This window comes from Furipterus horrens, unplaced genomic scaffold, assembly GCF_987537825.1.
Source record: "Furipterus horrens unplaced genomic scaffold, mFurHor1.1.pri manual_scaffold_13, whole genome shotgun sequence".
Lineage (NCBI taxonomy): Eukaryota > Metazoa > Chordata > Mammalia > Chiroptera > Furipteridae > Furipterus > Furipterus horrens.
This window is the reverse complement of record NW_028327183.1, coordinates 33101908-33115124: the sequence shown is the minus strand read 5'-3', so window position 1 is coordinate 33115124 and position 13217 is coordinate 33101908. Positions and strand designations below refer to the sequence as shown.

The 13217-nt window shown below is 44.0% G+C and overlaps 1 long non-coding RNA gene across 1 annotated transcript; it reads right to left on the bottom strand.

Annotated features, from left to right (window-relative positions):
* Positions 1-13058, bottom strand: LOC149994424 (uncharacterized). The gene is made up of 2 exons (XR_016507702.1): positions 12875-13058; positions 1-738 (listed from the first exon to the last, which is right to left on the bottom strand). It is a non-coding gene; the product is annotated as an uncharacterized LOC149994424 (long non-coding RNA).
* Positions 13059-13217: the final 159 nt, after the last annotated feature.

Genomic DNA, 13217 nt, shown 5'->3' with positions numbered 1-13217 from the left:
TTCATTTATTCAAACATTTATTTAACATGTGCTTTGAAGGCTGGCTGTGTGCCAGGCCTCAGGTAAGTAGTAAATCATGACTTTGAACCCCACCCTGCTTCAGTCCCACCTCTGCAGGGGCCCAGAGCAGAGGCTCCTGTGCAATAGGGATTTCCTTTACAGATTCAGGTGCCCCATGCCCTGGACCTAAAGGAGAGGGCTCTGTAGGAGAGACTTGGCTCACAGGATCTAACTTGGCTCACAGGCCCTACTTCATCTCCCACCAGGACATCAGCCTCATTTTCCTCTCAGCCATTTCCGTCACTGCAATCTTTATTTATTTATTTATTTTTGGTACTTTACAACTTCTGTTTACTAATTCGTACTTCCTCAGTTCTGAACTCTGTTCATCAGGACACTTCAACGTGGCTTCCCTTAATCTTCTGAGAAGCAATCTCACAGTGAGCTGCCGGTTTTAGTCAGGGTATATCCTAGGTCTCTGCACTGCCTTCCTGATACCACAAGCCATTTGTTCTAGAATCAGTTTAAGATCCATGAGCAAAATGAGCCTCAGGAGTTGTGGAAGGGCCACCCTTTCAACCTGGGCTGCCTTAGGGGGAGAGGAGCAGAGAATGCATCTGTCTTACTCCTATCCTGAGAACTCCACCTTCTCTGTTCCTCTGCATGGTAGAGTCCTTGCTCAATATTAGCTGAAGGGCTTCAGGCAAGCTGCTCTTGGAACATCTGTTGGTGCCTTGCCTGTAAAATAGGAATAAGACCTCAGTATTCTGGAGACAGAAGTTGACCTTTTTGGGTTTAAGATCTAGTCTACCTTATCAATACCAGAACAAATAATTACTGGCTCCTTTCCAAATTAGTCAACTTGGCAGCAACTGAACTTCTAAACATTTTTTTAAAGCTCAGTTGCTCTCACACTTACCCTGGCCTTTGAAGCCCTTCGACTGTTGCACAATATAATTGCTGCACTGTAATCAGGAAGGTGAGCTCATCCTTCTAAGGCTAAGTCCCACAGCTTTGAATGATCTGGTCTACAACCAGTTATTTGCCAAATATTAGGGTGTCTTCCATAAAATATACTTCCTTGTGGAATGTTTGAGTAAACTTCTTTATCTCTGAATTTTGGTAAAGTTTGTTTTTGAACTAAAGATCTGTCTTAGGAAACTTTCTTCTCATATCACTTGTTAACTGGGTTTTACTCATCACATATGCAACAAGATTTCATAATCACAGATTTCATTCTTCTTGAAATGATGCAAATCTATTTCTACTAGCAAAAAAACCTGTACGGGAATTTGTATTTGACTAAATAGCTACGTGTTCCTCAATATTTCTTAAGACTATTTGGTGTGGGACTTTCGACAGATATTTAGGAGAGAGCTTGAAAGGGCAGGGTCTGTACCTTCTCAAAATTTTAACTCTCATACCTGTGGACAGTACTTATTGAATTCATTAATTTAACCACTTATTCTGTTGAGTGTATCAGCTATCCATCACTTTGCAACAAATTACCCTAAAACTTAGCAAGTTCAAACAAGAGTGTTTATCTTATACAGTTTCTGAGGGACAGGAATCGGGGAGTGGTTGACTGGCTAGTCCTGGCTGCTCAGGGTCTCTCATTTGGGTGCAGTTGAACTGACAGTGCTACAGTCATCTGAAGCTTGTCTAGCACTAGAGGATGGGCTTCCATGGTGAAACTCTCACCTGGCTCCTCACCCAGTGGACTCTCCATGGGGCTGCTCACATGACATGGTACCATGTGGCAGGGATGACCTAAGGGGGGAAGGAGTCATTGAGGGTCAGCTTGGAGGCTACTGACCATAGTGATGATTATAGAAGATATCTGCTGTTCAGACCTGCTTAGCAAAATTCCCCAGTCATGTGATCCCAATCTTTCACAGTGTCACATTAATGGCACATTAATTGGTTCAGGAATGGGAAAGTCAACTGTGGATTATAGAGTGGAGATACAGCCAATCAGATCATGGCTACAGCCCAGAGAGGTCCTTCCTTGGGACTTCTATTTGAAAATGGAGAAGGGACCTTGCTTTTGGGGTCATGGAATAGAAGGATAAATCCAGAGTGCTGCTGGCACCTTTCCCACCCCTGGGGAGAAAGTCAGCTATGATTGGAGTGAATTTGGTCCACATGGAAAGTAAAATAACCAAGGCTACAGGCAAGAATTGGAACAGCCCGTTCGAGTCCCTAGATCCAGTCACGGCAAATGGGATCCCTCTTCATTTCCTTGTTATGAGTCTACCCCCTTCTTATGAGGCAAGTTTACATTGGCTTTTCATCTGTTCAAGTTAGGGTTTGCCTGTCCAGGTCCATTAGCCACTGGGGAGTCACTGCTAAGCAGTGGTCTAGGGTTCCTTCTCAACTCCCCATTATGAGTTCAGAAGCCTCATCTAGGTTCAGCTACCAGTAAAGAAGGACCATGTCTGGGTGTCCAGTTTATAGCCTACGCCTAAAAGTTACTAGCCAGATAGCTCTCTGTCCCAGGTATAAGATATTTGTAGCAAGAAAGAGTTAGCTTGTCAGTATATGGTCTCCCAACAGTTTTCAGTTGAATGTGTCAATGTAGCCAAAAGGATTCTTCCCTATGCTTGCCTCTGGGATGTAGCCAGTAATCAGATTGGCTATATCTCCACTCTATAATCCACAGCTGGCAAATGTCGGCAGAGCTGCTCCATTTCAACATGTGGAACAGGGTATGCTGTCTCCCTAAAGGGAAACAGTCCTAGGCCTTTGTGCCTTTCCACTAAGGCACAGAGTATTCACCAGCTGGCTGGGCCTGGATCCTAGAGGTCTATGGTCATTATGTTTTTTTTTTGCAGCAAATCAGTGGTGGATCTGTCTCTGTAGAAGTTCCCATGAACCACATTGAATTTGGACAGCCACAGCATGGCAGGGAAAAAGACTCAGTGAAAAATGAGTGTTCACAGACATCCCTGCCTTTTCTGCCTACCTGCTAAAGAAAATCTTGCTTTGTCCATTTAGAACTTCCTACTCCCTGTCCTCAGAGACCGCTAATCCATTCCTGGATGTTTTGTAATGCAGAACAAAAAGAGAAAGGATAAAAATAAGTAAAAAGAAAGGAGACATGCAAAAGGATGGAGGAAAGACACACCAGAGCTGTTAAGGTCCCAAAGTAAAGATGATGGATAGAGTCGGAGAAGGAACGAAATGGACAGGGCAAAAGAATTTCATGGGGTGAGTTTTGGGGGAGATTGGTGAGAGGCTCCCAAAGCAATTACAGAGAATGAATGAAGAAGAACTAGAGAGAAAAGGAGATTTTTATTGAATAAAATGGAATTGTTTTTAACACATATTGACTATGTAGCCATGTCCTAGGTACTGCAGACACAGCAGTGAGGAAAATGATGCTTATCCTCGAGAAGCTTCCCTTCTAGTGACAGGGGAGAAACAAAAGTAAAATGAGTCAACAAAGCACATATGAGAGAAGATTGTAAGAGGTCACAGAGACAAAGCCTGAGGTAGGGTGGGGTCTGGGCAGGCTTTGCAGGGAAGGGGACTTTTTGAAAATTGTGGTAAAATATAGGTAACATACAATTTGCTATTTTGAAAGGGGACGTTAGAGCAGGAGTGAAGGGAAGAGTGTCTTCCCAGAACAACTGGGAATGTGCTGGGATGAGGGTCAGGTGTGGTGGAGGGAGTTTGGAGGAAGTGGGAAGGGCTGGAGTCAGGCATAAGCTGGAGTGGCCGATGGTGCTGGGTTCTGCTGCTATTGGTGGGACCCTGCCTTTGTGCTTGAAGTGGAGGGTGTGGAGGATTTTGAGCAAGGACTGATTGGTCTGTTGTAAAAGCATCATTTGGCCTGCTTCACAGCAAATAAAGTCAAGAGGTGGGGAAGGGGATAGCAGGAAGAGGCTGCAACAAGGCGAGAGAGAAAGGTCTGGATGGAGGTGATGTGGGGTGAGAGGAGCTGGTCTTTAGAGGCACAGGAAAGACTAGGTGGCTTCATGTTTACCCTGGTGGCTGGCTGCTTTGCAAGACCCACAGCCCCATGGAGACAAGGCCAGCTGGCCACAGTGTCAACAGGACATGACCACCCAGCCTGAGCACCCAGATAAGCCACCCTTTCTGACAGACTGGCCAGGAGCAGCAGCTACCAGGTTCAGGTCTCAGAGAACAATTTCAGGCACTGTCTCCTTTTCACTGTAATTCACAGGGTTGATTTGACAGAGGAAGAGGTGGCCACTTCTACATAGAATTCGAATCATAGATCACTTAAGCCACTCCCCCTGACCCCCCTGGAAAAACATACACACTAGCAGATCATGGCTAGGCACCAGGATCTCCCGTGGCACATTCAGCAGTTTTCCCCAGAGGATCCTGTGTTTCTAAAATTCATGGCCAGCTGTGGTTGGAGGAGGCTTGAGAACTCAGTGAGTTCAACTGGAGATGATTTGAAGACAGGATACTTTGGCTTTATACATGCTTAAAATCAAAGCATGCAGTTTGGGTTTTGCCATCTCCATCCCTGCTGTTTTGTTTTATTTTCACTTGAGAGTTTGTTACTTGGGCTCTAAGGCAATCCTATCTGAGGTTACAGTTGTGTAAACAGAGTAAATAAAACAAATCCTGTGGACTATGTTTACAGTCCTCTCTATTGCAGAAGGGAAGAACTGAAGCACATGTCTGGGAGGTCTAGGGAAAGAGGGTGAGGTAGCAGTTCCACTGGGGCCTGGTGAAGCCAGCTTTGCTGGCCAGCATGGGTGCTGTGCTGAGGATCACTGGAAGATGATTTGCAGTATTCAACACTAAAATGCAGGAGCGATCCAGGGCATTTCAATATGAACTTATATGAAATCTATCTTTTTATTTTCTGGATAGTTTAAAGTTGCAAATTAAAGCTCGGTTTAGTGACAAAATATGTTAAGTCCTATACTACTGAGCACCTGTGCTGTTCCCAGTATTATATTATAGTGTTGCAAAAGGTATATGCACTCATAAAATCCTGTCTCCAGACCAGGGACCAGGTGAAGCAGGAAGGTGTTAGCAGTTCTCAGGCTCTCTGCTCTAGGAAAGTGCTAGTGACTGATGTCCAGGTTCCTGAGCCTGGACCTGGACCAGGGTGCATCATCTCCCACAGCAAACCCATCACCAAAGGTCTCTGTTTCTTACCATCAGGTGCATAAGCGACACATGGGACAGCTCTACTGGCCACGTGCCAGCTCACAAAACAGTAAAGCCTGGCCATACTCTACCTTCACACACGATCTTTTACCATTTCCCCCAAACTCCCTACCACCCTACTAAGCTGAACCACTCTTCTCCTCCTCATTGAGTTGTCATGTGCCTACCACTTGGTTTAGTGACACATAACTTCCAGACCCCAGGGCCCTGTATCATCTTTTGAGAACAGCCATCCTTGCTGGCAGACAGCAGCCATGCCCTCCAAACTGCGGGAGCACTGTATCCATTCTCATGCCCATGCTTATCTGTGCTACAACCCTCACGACTCTCCAAAAAGCTAAGGTAACAATCTCTTTAGTTCTACAATAAGCTAGCACTCATGTATACTACATGCCAAAGACAGTTCTAACCAAGTAGGAGGTGTTAATCTGCATAAAAGTCCTACCAGGTAACTGATCTCATTTAGCCCCATTGCAGGTGCGGAAACTGACCCTGAATGGTGAGTATTTTTCCCAAGGTTACAGTCAGGGCAGAGGTGGTCCCAGAATGTATGCTATTGAAGACTGTGTTATCTTTGGAGAGTTGTGCATGGGGCTTTGTCTACAAAAAACTGAGTTCAGATTCCACAGCCATGGTCTTTTTATTTTAAAGGCTTTATTTATTTATTTTCAAAGACAGGGGAAGGGAAAGAGAAAGAGAGGGAGGGAAACATCAATGTGAAAGAGAAACATCAATCAGTTGCCTCTCATACTCCCCCAACCAAAAACCTGGCCCACAACCCCAGCATATGCCCTGACCAGGAATCGAACTGGCGACTTTTCAGTTTTCAGAGTGATGCCCAACCCACTAAACCACACCAGTCAGAGCTATAGCCATGATCTTATTGTTTAAGTATTAAATACAGATTACACATAATAAAAAATGTGTTTATGTTCATTGGGGATGAACCTTGGTATAATTGCCATTTAGGTGGTGCTGTGCTTCCACATTCACAGCTGCACAGCCTTTGGAGGCAGTAAGCCTGAGCAAATAGGTCACAAACCATTTCAGGACGACTTAAAAAATATTTTTTACTTATTGATTTTAGAGAAAAAAAAACATCTATTTGTTGTTCTACTTATTTATGCATTCATTGGTTGTTTCTTGTATGTGCCGTGACTGGGTATCAAACCTACAACCTTGGTATATCTGGATGAGGATCTAATCAACTGAGCTACCTGGCCAAGGCTAGTCTCAGGACGTCTTTAGCCTCATAAATATGTCAATCCTACCCAGGGGCCCTAAGAGCTTTTGTTTAAGTCAGTTGCAATCTACTTATATTTACCATGTTAATATCAAAACGGAGAAATGTCTAAAACATAAGATCACACATTCTTCAGTTGTCAGAGCTATAACATCATCCTATGTCATACAGCTACTGAAAAATTCCATGTACATTCCTGAGGAAAGTGAGTGAAACAGATTAAAGATTATCGCCTGTGAGCTTTATCTGCAGCTAAGACATCTTAAAGTACCTAGGGACAATTTGGAGAATATGTTTTTAACTCTTTACTGAATTCAGCATTAGTAAAAGGTTCTGAATTGACCATCCTGGAAAAAAAGCTTTGTAGTTACTCACAGAACTGGCACTAGCCAGAGGGCTGCTGTCCCAATCAGTGCTACCAGCAGAGCTCAGCTGGATTCTTAAGGCTAGGTTCCAGGGATGGAGAAGGGCAGAGGCTCTATGCTGGTAAATTTGTGGTTCCTTTGCAAACACAAGGAGAGGGGCTACAGATGGGTGTCTTGTTAACTCACTGAATATGCCCATCCACCAAAGTTTCTGGTATGTTTTACACTATTTACATAATCACAACATGGTGTTTCAAGTCCTCACTATTTGGACTGTGAGCATGTTTGAGAGATTTCTGTGTTTTTCTCTGCTTTAACAGTGTCCAGCACACAGAAGACACCCAAACATTTGTTGAATGTTATTCAGTTGAGTAAGGCCACCGCTTTTTGTAGGCCGAAATTCATTACAAAAAACACATTATGCAATATGATAACAGCCTTACTAGGAAAAAATGTTAGGAAGACTTATTTTAATTTCACTCTAATTGGATTTATGGTTATTTACTGTAATTAAAGAAAATAATACATCACATATTTATACTTTAAAATGGCATCAAAACTGGTAGAACTATAGGAAAACCCTGGGTACAGTTTTAACTATGGGGGTGGGTGGGTTTGGTGGTCCTAAGGTCACGGGCCTTAGGAATATATGAATCTTGTTTCATGCCACAGTTCCTCCGTCCCTTGATATTTGGGAGGGTGATATACCACAGAGCTATGGTAACTGGAAAGTGAAGCATGTAATAATTTATTGTGAAATGAGCTTGGGTTCCAAATTCTAGTGCTAAGAATACGTACTTGTGAGCTGGGGCTAGGCCCAAACCCAGATGTCAGTTCTCATCACACAGTCAGGAGGGAAGAGGCAGAAGAAGGTGGCCTGAACATGGGCCTGCTCTGGCCAATTCTGCCACTTTAGTAGAGAATTCTAAATATGTTAGAATTGCCATGAATGACTTAGACGACTGGTTCCTAAAGAAAGCAAAGTGGCTGGGCTGCCTCCTTTTTATTAGTGACATCTGGCTGTTCTGCAAGGGTGAGGAGAGCCCCATGCCCCATGAGATCTCAGCAAGCTCCATAATTCCTTCAGTCCACAGTAGAGGGGTAAGATAGGGGGAGTGGGTGTGTGGAGAGGTGCTTGGAGGGTCTTTGCTTAGGGCCAGAATGAAGTAGAACATATTGTTTCTTCTCTGCGAGGGCATAAAACACCACCCAGACACTGGACTTTTCTGGAGACACATGTAGCTTAAATTTATTTTTATTTTATTATTAAAAAAAATACTTTATTGATTTATTTTTAGAGGGAAGGGAAGGGACAGAGAAAGAGAGAGAAACATCAATTATTTGCCTTTTGCATGCTCCCAACTGGGGACCTGGCCTGCAATCCAGGTATGTGCCCTGACATGGAATACAACCGATGACCTTTCAGTTTGCAGGCAGGCACTCAATCCACTGAGCCACACCAGTCAGGGCATGTGTGGCTTACATTTAATCAACAATTAGCTTCTTTTGATTCTAGGGAACACAGAAGGTAAGAGAATGTAAGTTGCTTTGGCAGGAACTTGGTTTTGTTCACAGCTAAATCATCAGTTCCTAAATTTGTGCCTGACAAATTAGTAGGCCCTGAATAAATGTTTGCAGGATGAATCCAAGACCTTTGGTGGTGGGGGTGGGGGAGTGGAGTGAGCTACAATGAACACCGAATAAGCACAGGAACCCGTCAAGGCCAGGCCTCGCAGACTGGCCTGAGGGACATTCTGAAGTTGGAAGATAGCCCTTAGGTGCTGCTCTAGATCTCACTCCAGAGCTACAGAATCTCTGGATGGCCTCAGGTAACTAACTTCATTAAGGAAAACAGGCTTCCCAGAAAAGTATTGGAGAACCACCCCTTAGGGATCAAGATTAGGAATTTGTAAATCTGATTTTTTTTTTTTTTTTGTCCACACAATGTTTGATAAATTGATTGCTTTTTACTGAAATGTCCTATAAAAATTTAATTTCAAATATCTATGGAAAAACTGGAAGATGTGGCAAAGTTGGCTCTCTGGCAGCCCCATTCAATTCCCTTCCTGGCCCAGCAGACGCTGTTTGCCACCTGACGCCACTCTATCATCTTCCCCTTCACTACTTCCTCATTGCTCTTTCTGTTTCTCTTTCCTCTGGAACTATTGGGACAGCTTCCCACCTGGACTCTCATCATGTTCTTGCCCTTCACACTATTTCAGGAGCAATATTTTAAGACAGGACTCTGCTCCTGTACCTCCCGATGAAAGCCCTTTACTGGCTGGTGCTGCTCACAGGCTGAGAATCACTCAAGTGCCCTGCCCGCAAAGCCTTGCCTGGCCCTGCCCATTTCATCTCTGTTGCTGCCCTCCTACCTAGTGCCCTATATTGACCTATTACCCCATGGAGACCCAAGCATCTTGGACTTAACTGTACAAAACTAAATTCCCAGTTTTCAACCCAAACTTGTACCTCCCCAGGATCCTTCAGACTAATGTCAATTATATTCTGGACCCTTCTCTTTCTCATACAGCCCACAAAAATCTTGCCAACACTATCTTCAAAACACATCCCAGAGCTGAGTGTCTCGTAAGTCCAGATATCATTTACTACCTCACATCACCTTTTCTATGCTCTTGTCATCTACAGAGTGATCCTTTGATTCTTTAAACAGGAGGTCGGATCATGGTCCATCTCCTTGTGATCCTCCAGTGGCTTACCTTTCCACCCAGGGTGAAATCCCAACTCTGAGTCCTGACCCTCGCCCAGACACCTCCCTCAACTTGTCTACCCCAACTTGCTCTGTCGTTGTGGGGTGCCTTCCTGCTCCAACCTGGGTGCTCTTCCCCAAATCCACATGCCTTGCTTCCTCACTCCTGATTCTGCTCAAAGGTTATCTTAAGTTAGCACAACTCCCTCCATTACCCCATATTTAATACAGGCCTTAGCATGGTGCTGGACACACGTGGGTACTTAAGAAACCTTAAATATGTGTTGAATGAAAGAATGAAAGAGAAGCCAACATGCCTCTCTTCACCTTAAGGACATCACTTAGATTGCCCCTTTGCCCAGGGTGGTCCAACAAAAACCAAATGCAGCAGAGTGTCATTTAAAATTTCCTAGTAGCTTCCCTGGCTGGTGCGGCTTAGTGGATTGAGCACCAGCTTGTAAACCAAAGGTTGCTGGTTAGATTCCCAGTCAGGACAAGTGCCTGGGTTGCCTGCCAGATCTCCAGTTGTGGGTGTGTGAGAGGTAACCACACATTGATGTTTCTCTCCCTCTCTTTCTTCCTCCCTTCCCCTCTCTCTAAAAATAAATCAATAAAATCTTTAAAAAAATTAGCCCTGGCTGCTGTGGCTCAGTGGATTGAGCACTGGCCTGTGAACTGAAGGGTCTCTGGTTCGATTACAAGTCAGGGCCCATGCCTGGGTTGTGGGCCAGGTCCCCCATTAGGGGCATGTGAGAGGCAACCAACTGATGTTTCTCTCTCACATAAATGTTTCTCACTCTCTCTTTCGCCCTCCCTTCCCTCTGTCTGAAAATAAATAAATAAAATCATTTTAAAAATAAAAATTTCCTAGTAGCTATGATTAAAAAGAAACAGGTAAAATTAATTTCAACATTGTATTTTATTCAATTGTTCAAAAATATCATTTCCACATGTAATAAACACAAAAAATTTACTTATGAGATTTTAATTTTTTTCTTCTTGGACCTAAGTGTTCGAATATTCACAGCATATGTCAATTTGTGCTTGCCACATTTCCAATGCTACACTCATATGTGGTTAGGTGCTATCTCACTGTACACAAGACCTAGAATGCCCTCCCCACTGTATCTTAGTTATTTAACCCTTCCTCAACCTTCTGTCAGCAGCTCAAGTGCAAATGCCTTAGAAAAACCTTCTGCAGGCCACTTTCCAGACTAGACCTGATTTTCATTCATTGTTTTTTTACAACTCTGTATACTTCTCTTTCAAATCACTTTTCACAGCTTGTAACTAGGTTCTTCTGTTTATTTGATGAACGTGTTTTTCCTGCCTGGTAAAACATTACAGGCTGGTAGAGACTAGACCCTCTCCGTTCCTGTTGAATTCCCAGTCCTTGATATAGTGTCCAGTGGATAGCAGACACTCAATAACGTTAAAAAAAAATTTTAGAGAGAGGGGAAGGGAGGAAGGAAAAGAGAGAGAGAAACATGGGCGTGAGAGAGAAGCATCAATCGGTTGCCTCTGGAATGTGCCCGTACCAGGGACCAAACCTACAACCCAGGCATGTGCCCTGAGGGGGGGACTCAAACTGGTGATCTTTTGCTTCACTGGATGACACCCAACCAACTGAGCCACACTGCCCAGGGCTGAATAAACATTTTTGAATCAATTCATTAAATGACTTAATTCTTTCTCTTTATTTTGCATTTCTTTATCCTACAGCATACTTTTTAGTTAGAGCAGCGGTTTTCAACCTGTGGGTCGCGACCCCTTTGGAGGCTGAACGACCCTTTCACAGGGGTCACCTAAGACCATCAGAAAACACATATATAACTACATATTGTTTTTGTGATTAATCACTATGCTTTAATTATGTTCAATTTGTAACAATGAAAATACATCCAGCATATCAGATATTTAATTACGATTCATAACAGTAGCAAAATTACAGTTATGAAGTAGCAACGAAAATAATTTTATGGTTGGGGGGTCACCACAACATGAGGAACTGTATTAAAGGGTCGCGGCATTAGGAAGGTTGAGAACCACTGAGTTAGAGGTTCTGCTTCTGTAGAAGTTCATTTTGCTTTTACCTTTGTATATTTTCATATTCTTTCCAAGGCAAATTGCCCCCTCATTCATATTTCTGACTTAAATTTCTGGGGAGAGATTTGATTGGCTAAGGTCAGCATTTTTCACATTTTACCAAGGATGAGTATGGTTAGGGACAAAAAACAAACAAACAGAAAAACCCCAAAACAAAACAAAAAAATCCAAAGCAAACAAAAGCCCCCAAACAAAAAAACCTAGTTTCTAATTTCTTCTTATTTAAAACAGATTGATAAAATAGGTGGGTATGGTGCCTGGAGTCTAAATTTTTATCAATGTTACCAGGTAATTCTTTTTTTAAAAAATCCTCATCGGAGAATGTTTTCATTAATTTTACAGAGAGAGGAGGGGGAGGGTCACGGAGGGAGGGTGATAGGGAGCGAGGGGCGGGGAGGGGGTAGACAGAGAGAGAAAGAGACCTGGAGTCTAACCCACAACCTTTTGGTATGTGCGGGTTGGCGCTCCAACTGACTGTGCCACCTGGGCAGGGCAAATTTCTTTTTAATTAAAAAATTAATTAATTAATTTTAGTTTACTTTTTAAAAGATTATTTTGAGAGAGGGAGAGGGAGAAAGAGAAGGAGAGAAACCCAGGTATGTGCCTTGACCAGGGATCAAACCCACAACCTTGGCATACTAGGAAGATGCTCTAAGCAACTGAGCTGCCCTGCGAGTCCTCACCAGGTAATTCTTACAATGTGGCAAATATAGGTACTTTTGCCTCATCTTTTCATGGCTGCTCGCCAGCCTATGCATGGTTGCAGTTACTGTGAGGTGTCATCCCTCATCCAAGGAAATTACTGGTTTTAAGTGGAAAGAGCAGAATCTGGCTCACCAGAGGAGTCTGAAAGACTGGTTATAGCACAACTACTATTTCCACACTTTGCTAGGTGGCAAGGCCAGCACTTAATATGGTGCCAAACAGCCCTGGCCAGGTAGCTCAATTGATTAGAGCGTCTCCCATAGTCAAGGTTGTGGGTTTGATCTCCGATTACGCACATACAGGAATCAGGCAATGAATGCATAAATAAGCGGAACAACAAATTGATGTTTCTCTCTCAAAAAACAAACAAACAAAAAACCACAAGCAAACAAAACTAAGAGTGAGTCCTGACCCAGCCACAACCAAATCACCACCGCTCAACCCCATCGACCGCTCCGCGCTTTGCGGGCTCACAAGAATGAGTGAACTATGCATGGCTCCGCGGCAAGCAGTGCCGACACTTCTCTCAGGCTAGGACCAAAGGCCTCCAGTCCCAGTGGAGTGCGGGCTCGGGCTAAACAAACTCACATTCCGTCTTCCGGTTCCTTAAACACCCAGTCCTGGTTCTCCACAGTTCCTCGCGTCGCTTCCGGCACTTGGAAAGGCCAATTGTCACGTCCGAGAACTAAAAACCTACCCTCCCTGTTAGTGACTCAGGCAGCCAATACAGCTGCTTGCTACTCCAAAGTCCCGAGCGCCTGAACGCACGACCTTGACCAATCCGTCCCAGGACGTCCTTCTGGTCCCGCCCTAGGTCTGTCACAAAAAGCTGTCAATTGCACCGTCGCCCCTTCACCCCGCGCGCACTTCCTCCCTGACGTCGTGACGTTAGCAGCCCTTGCCCAGCGCAGCGGGCCAATGGCGGTGACGG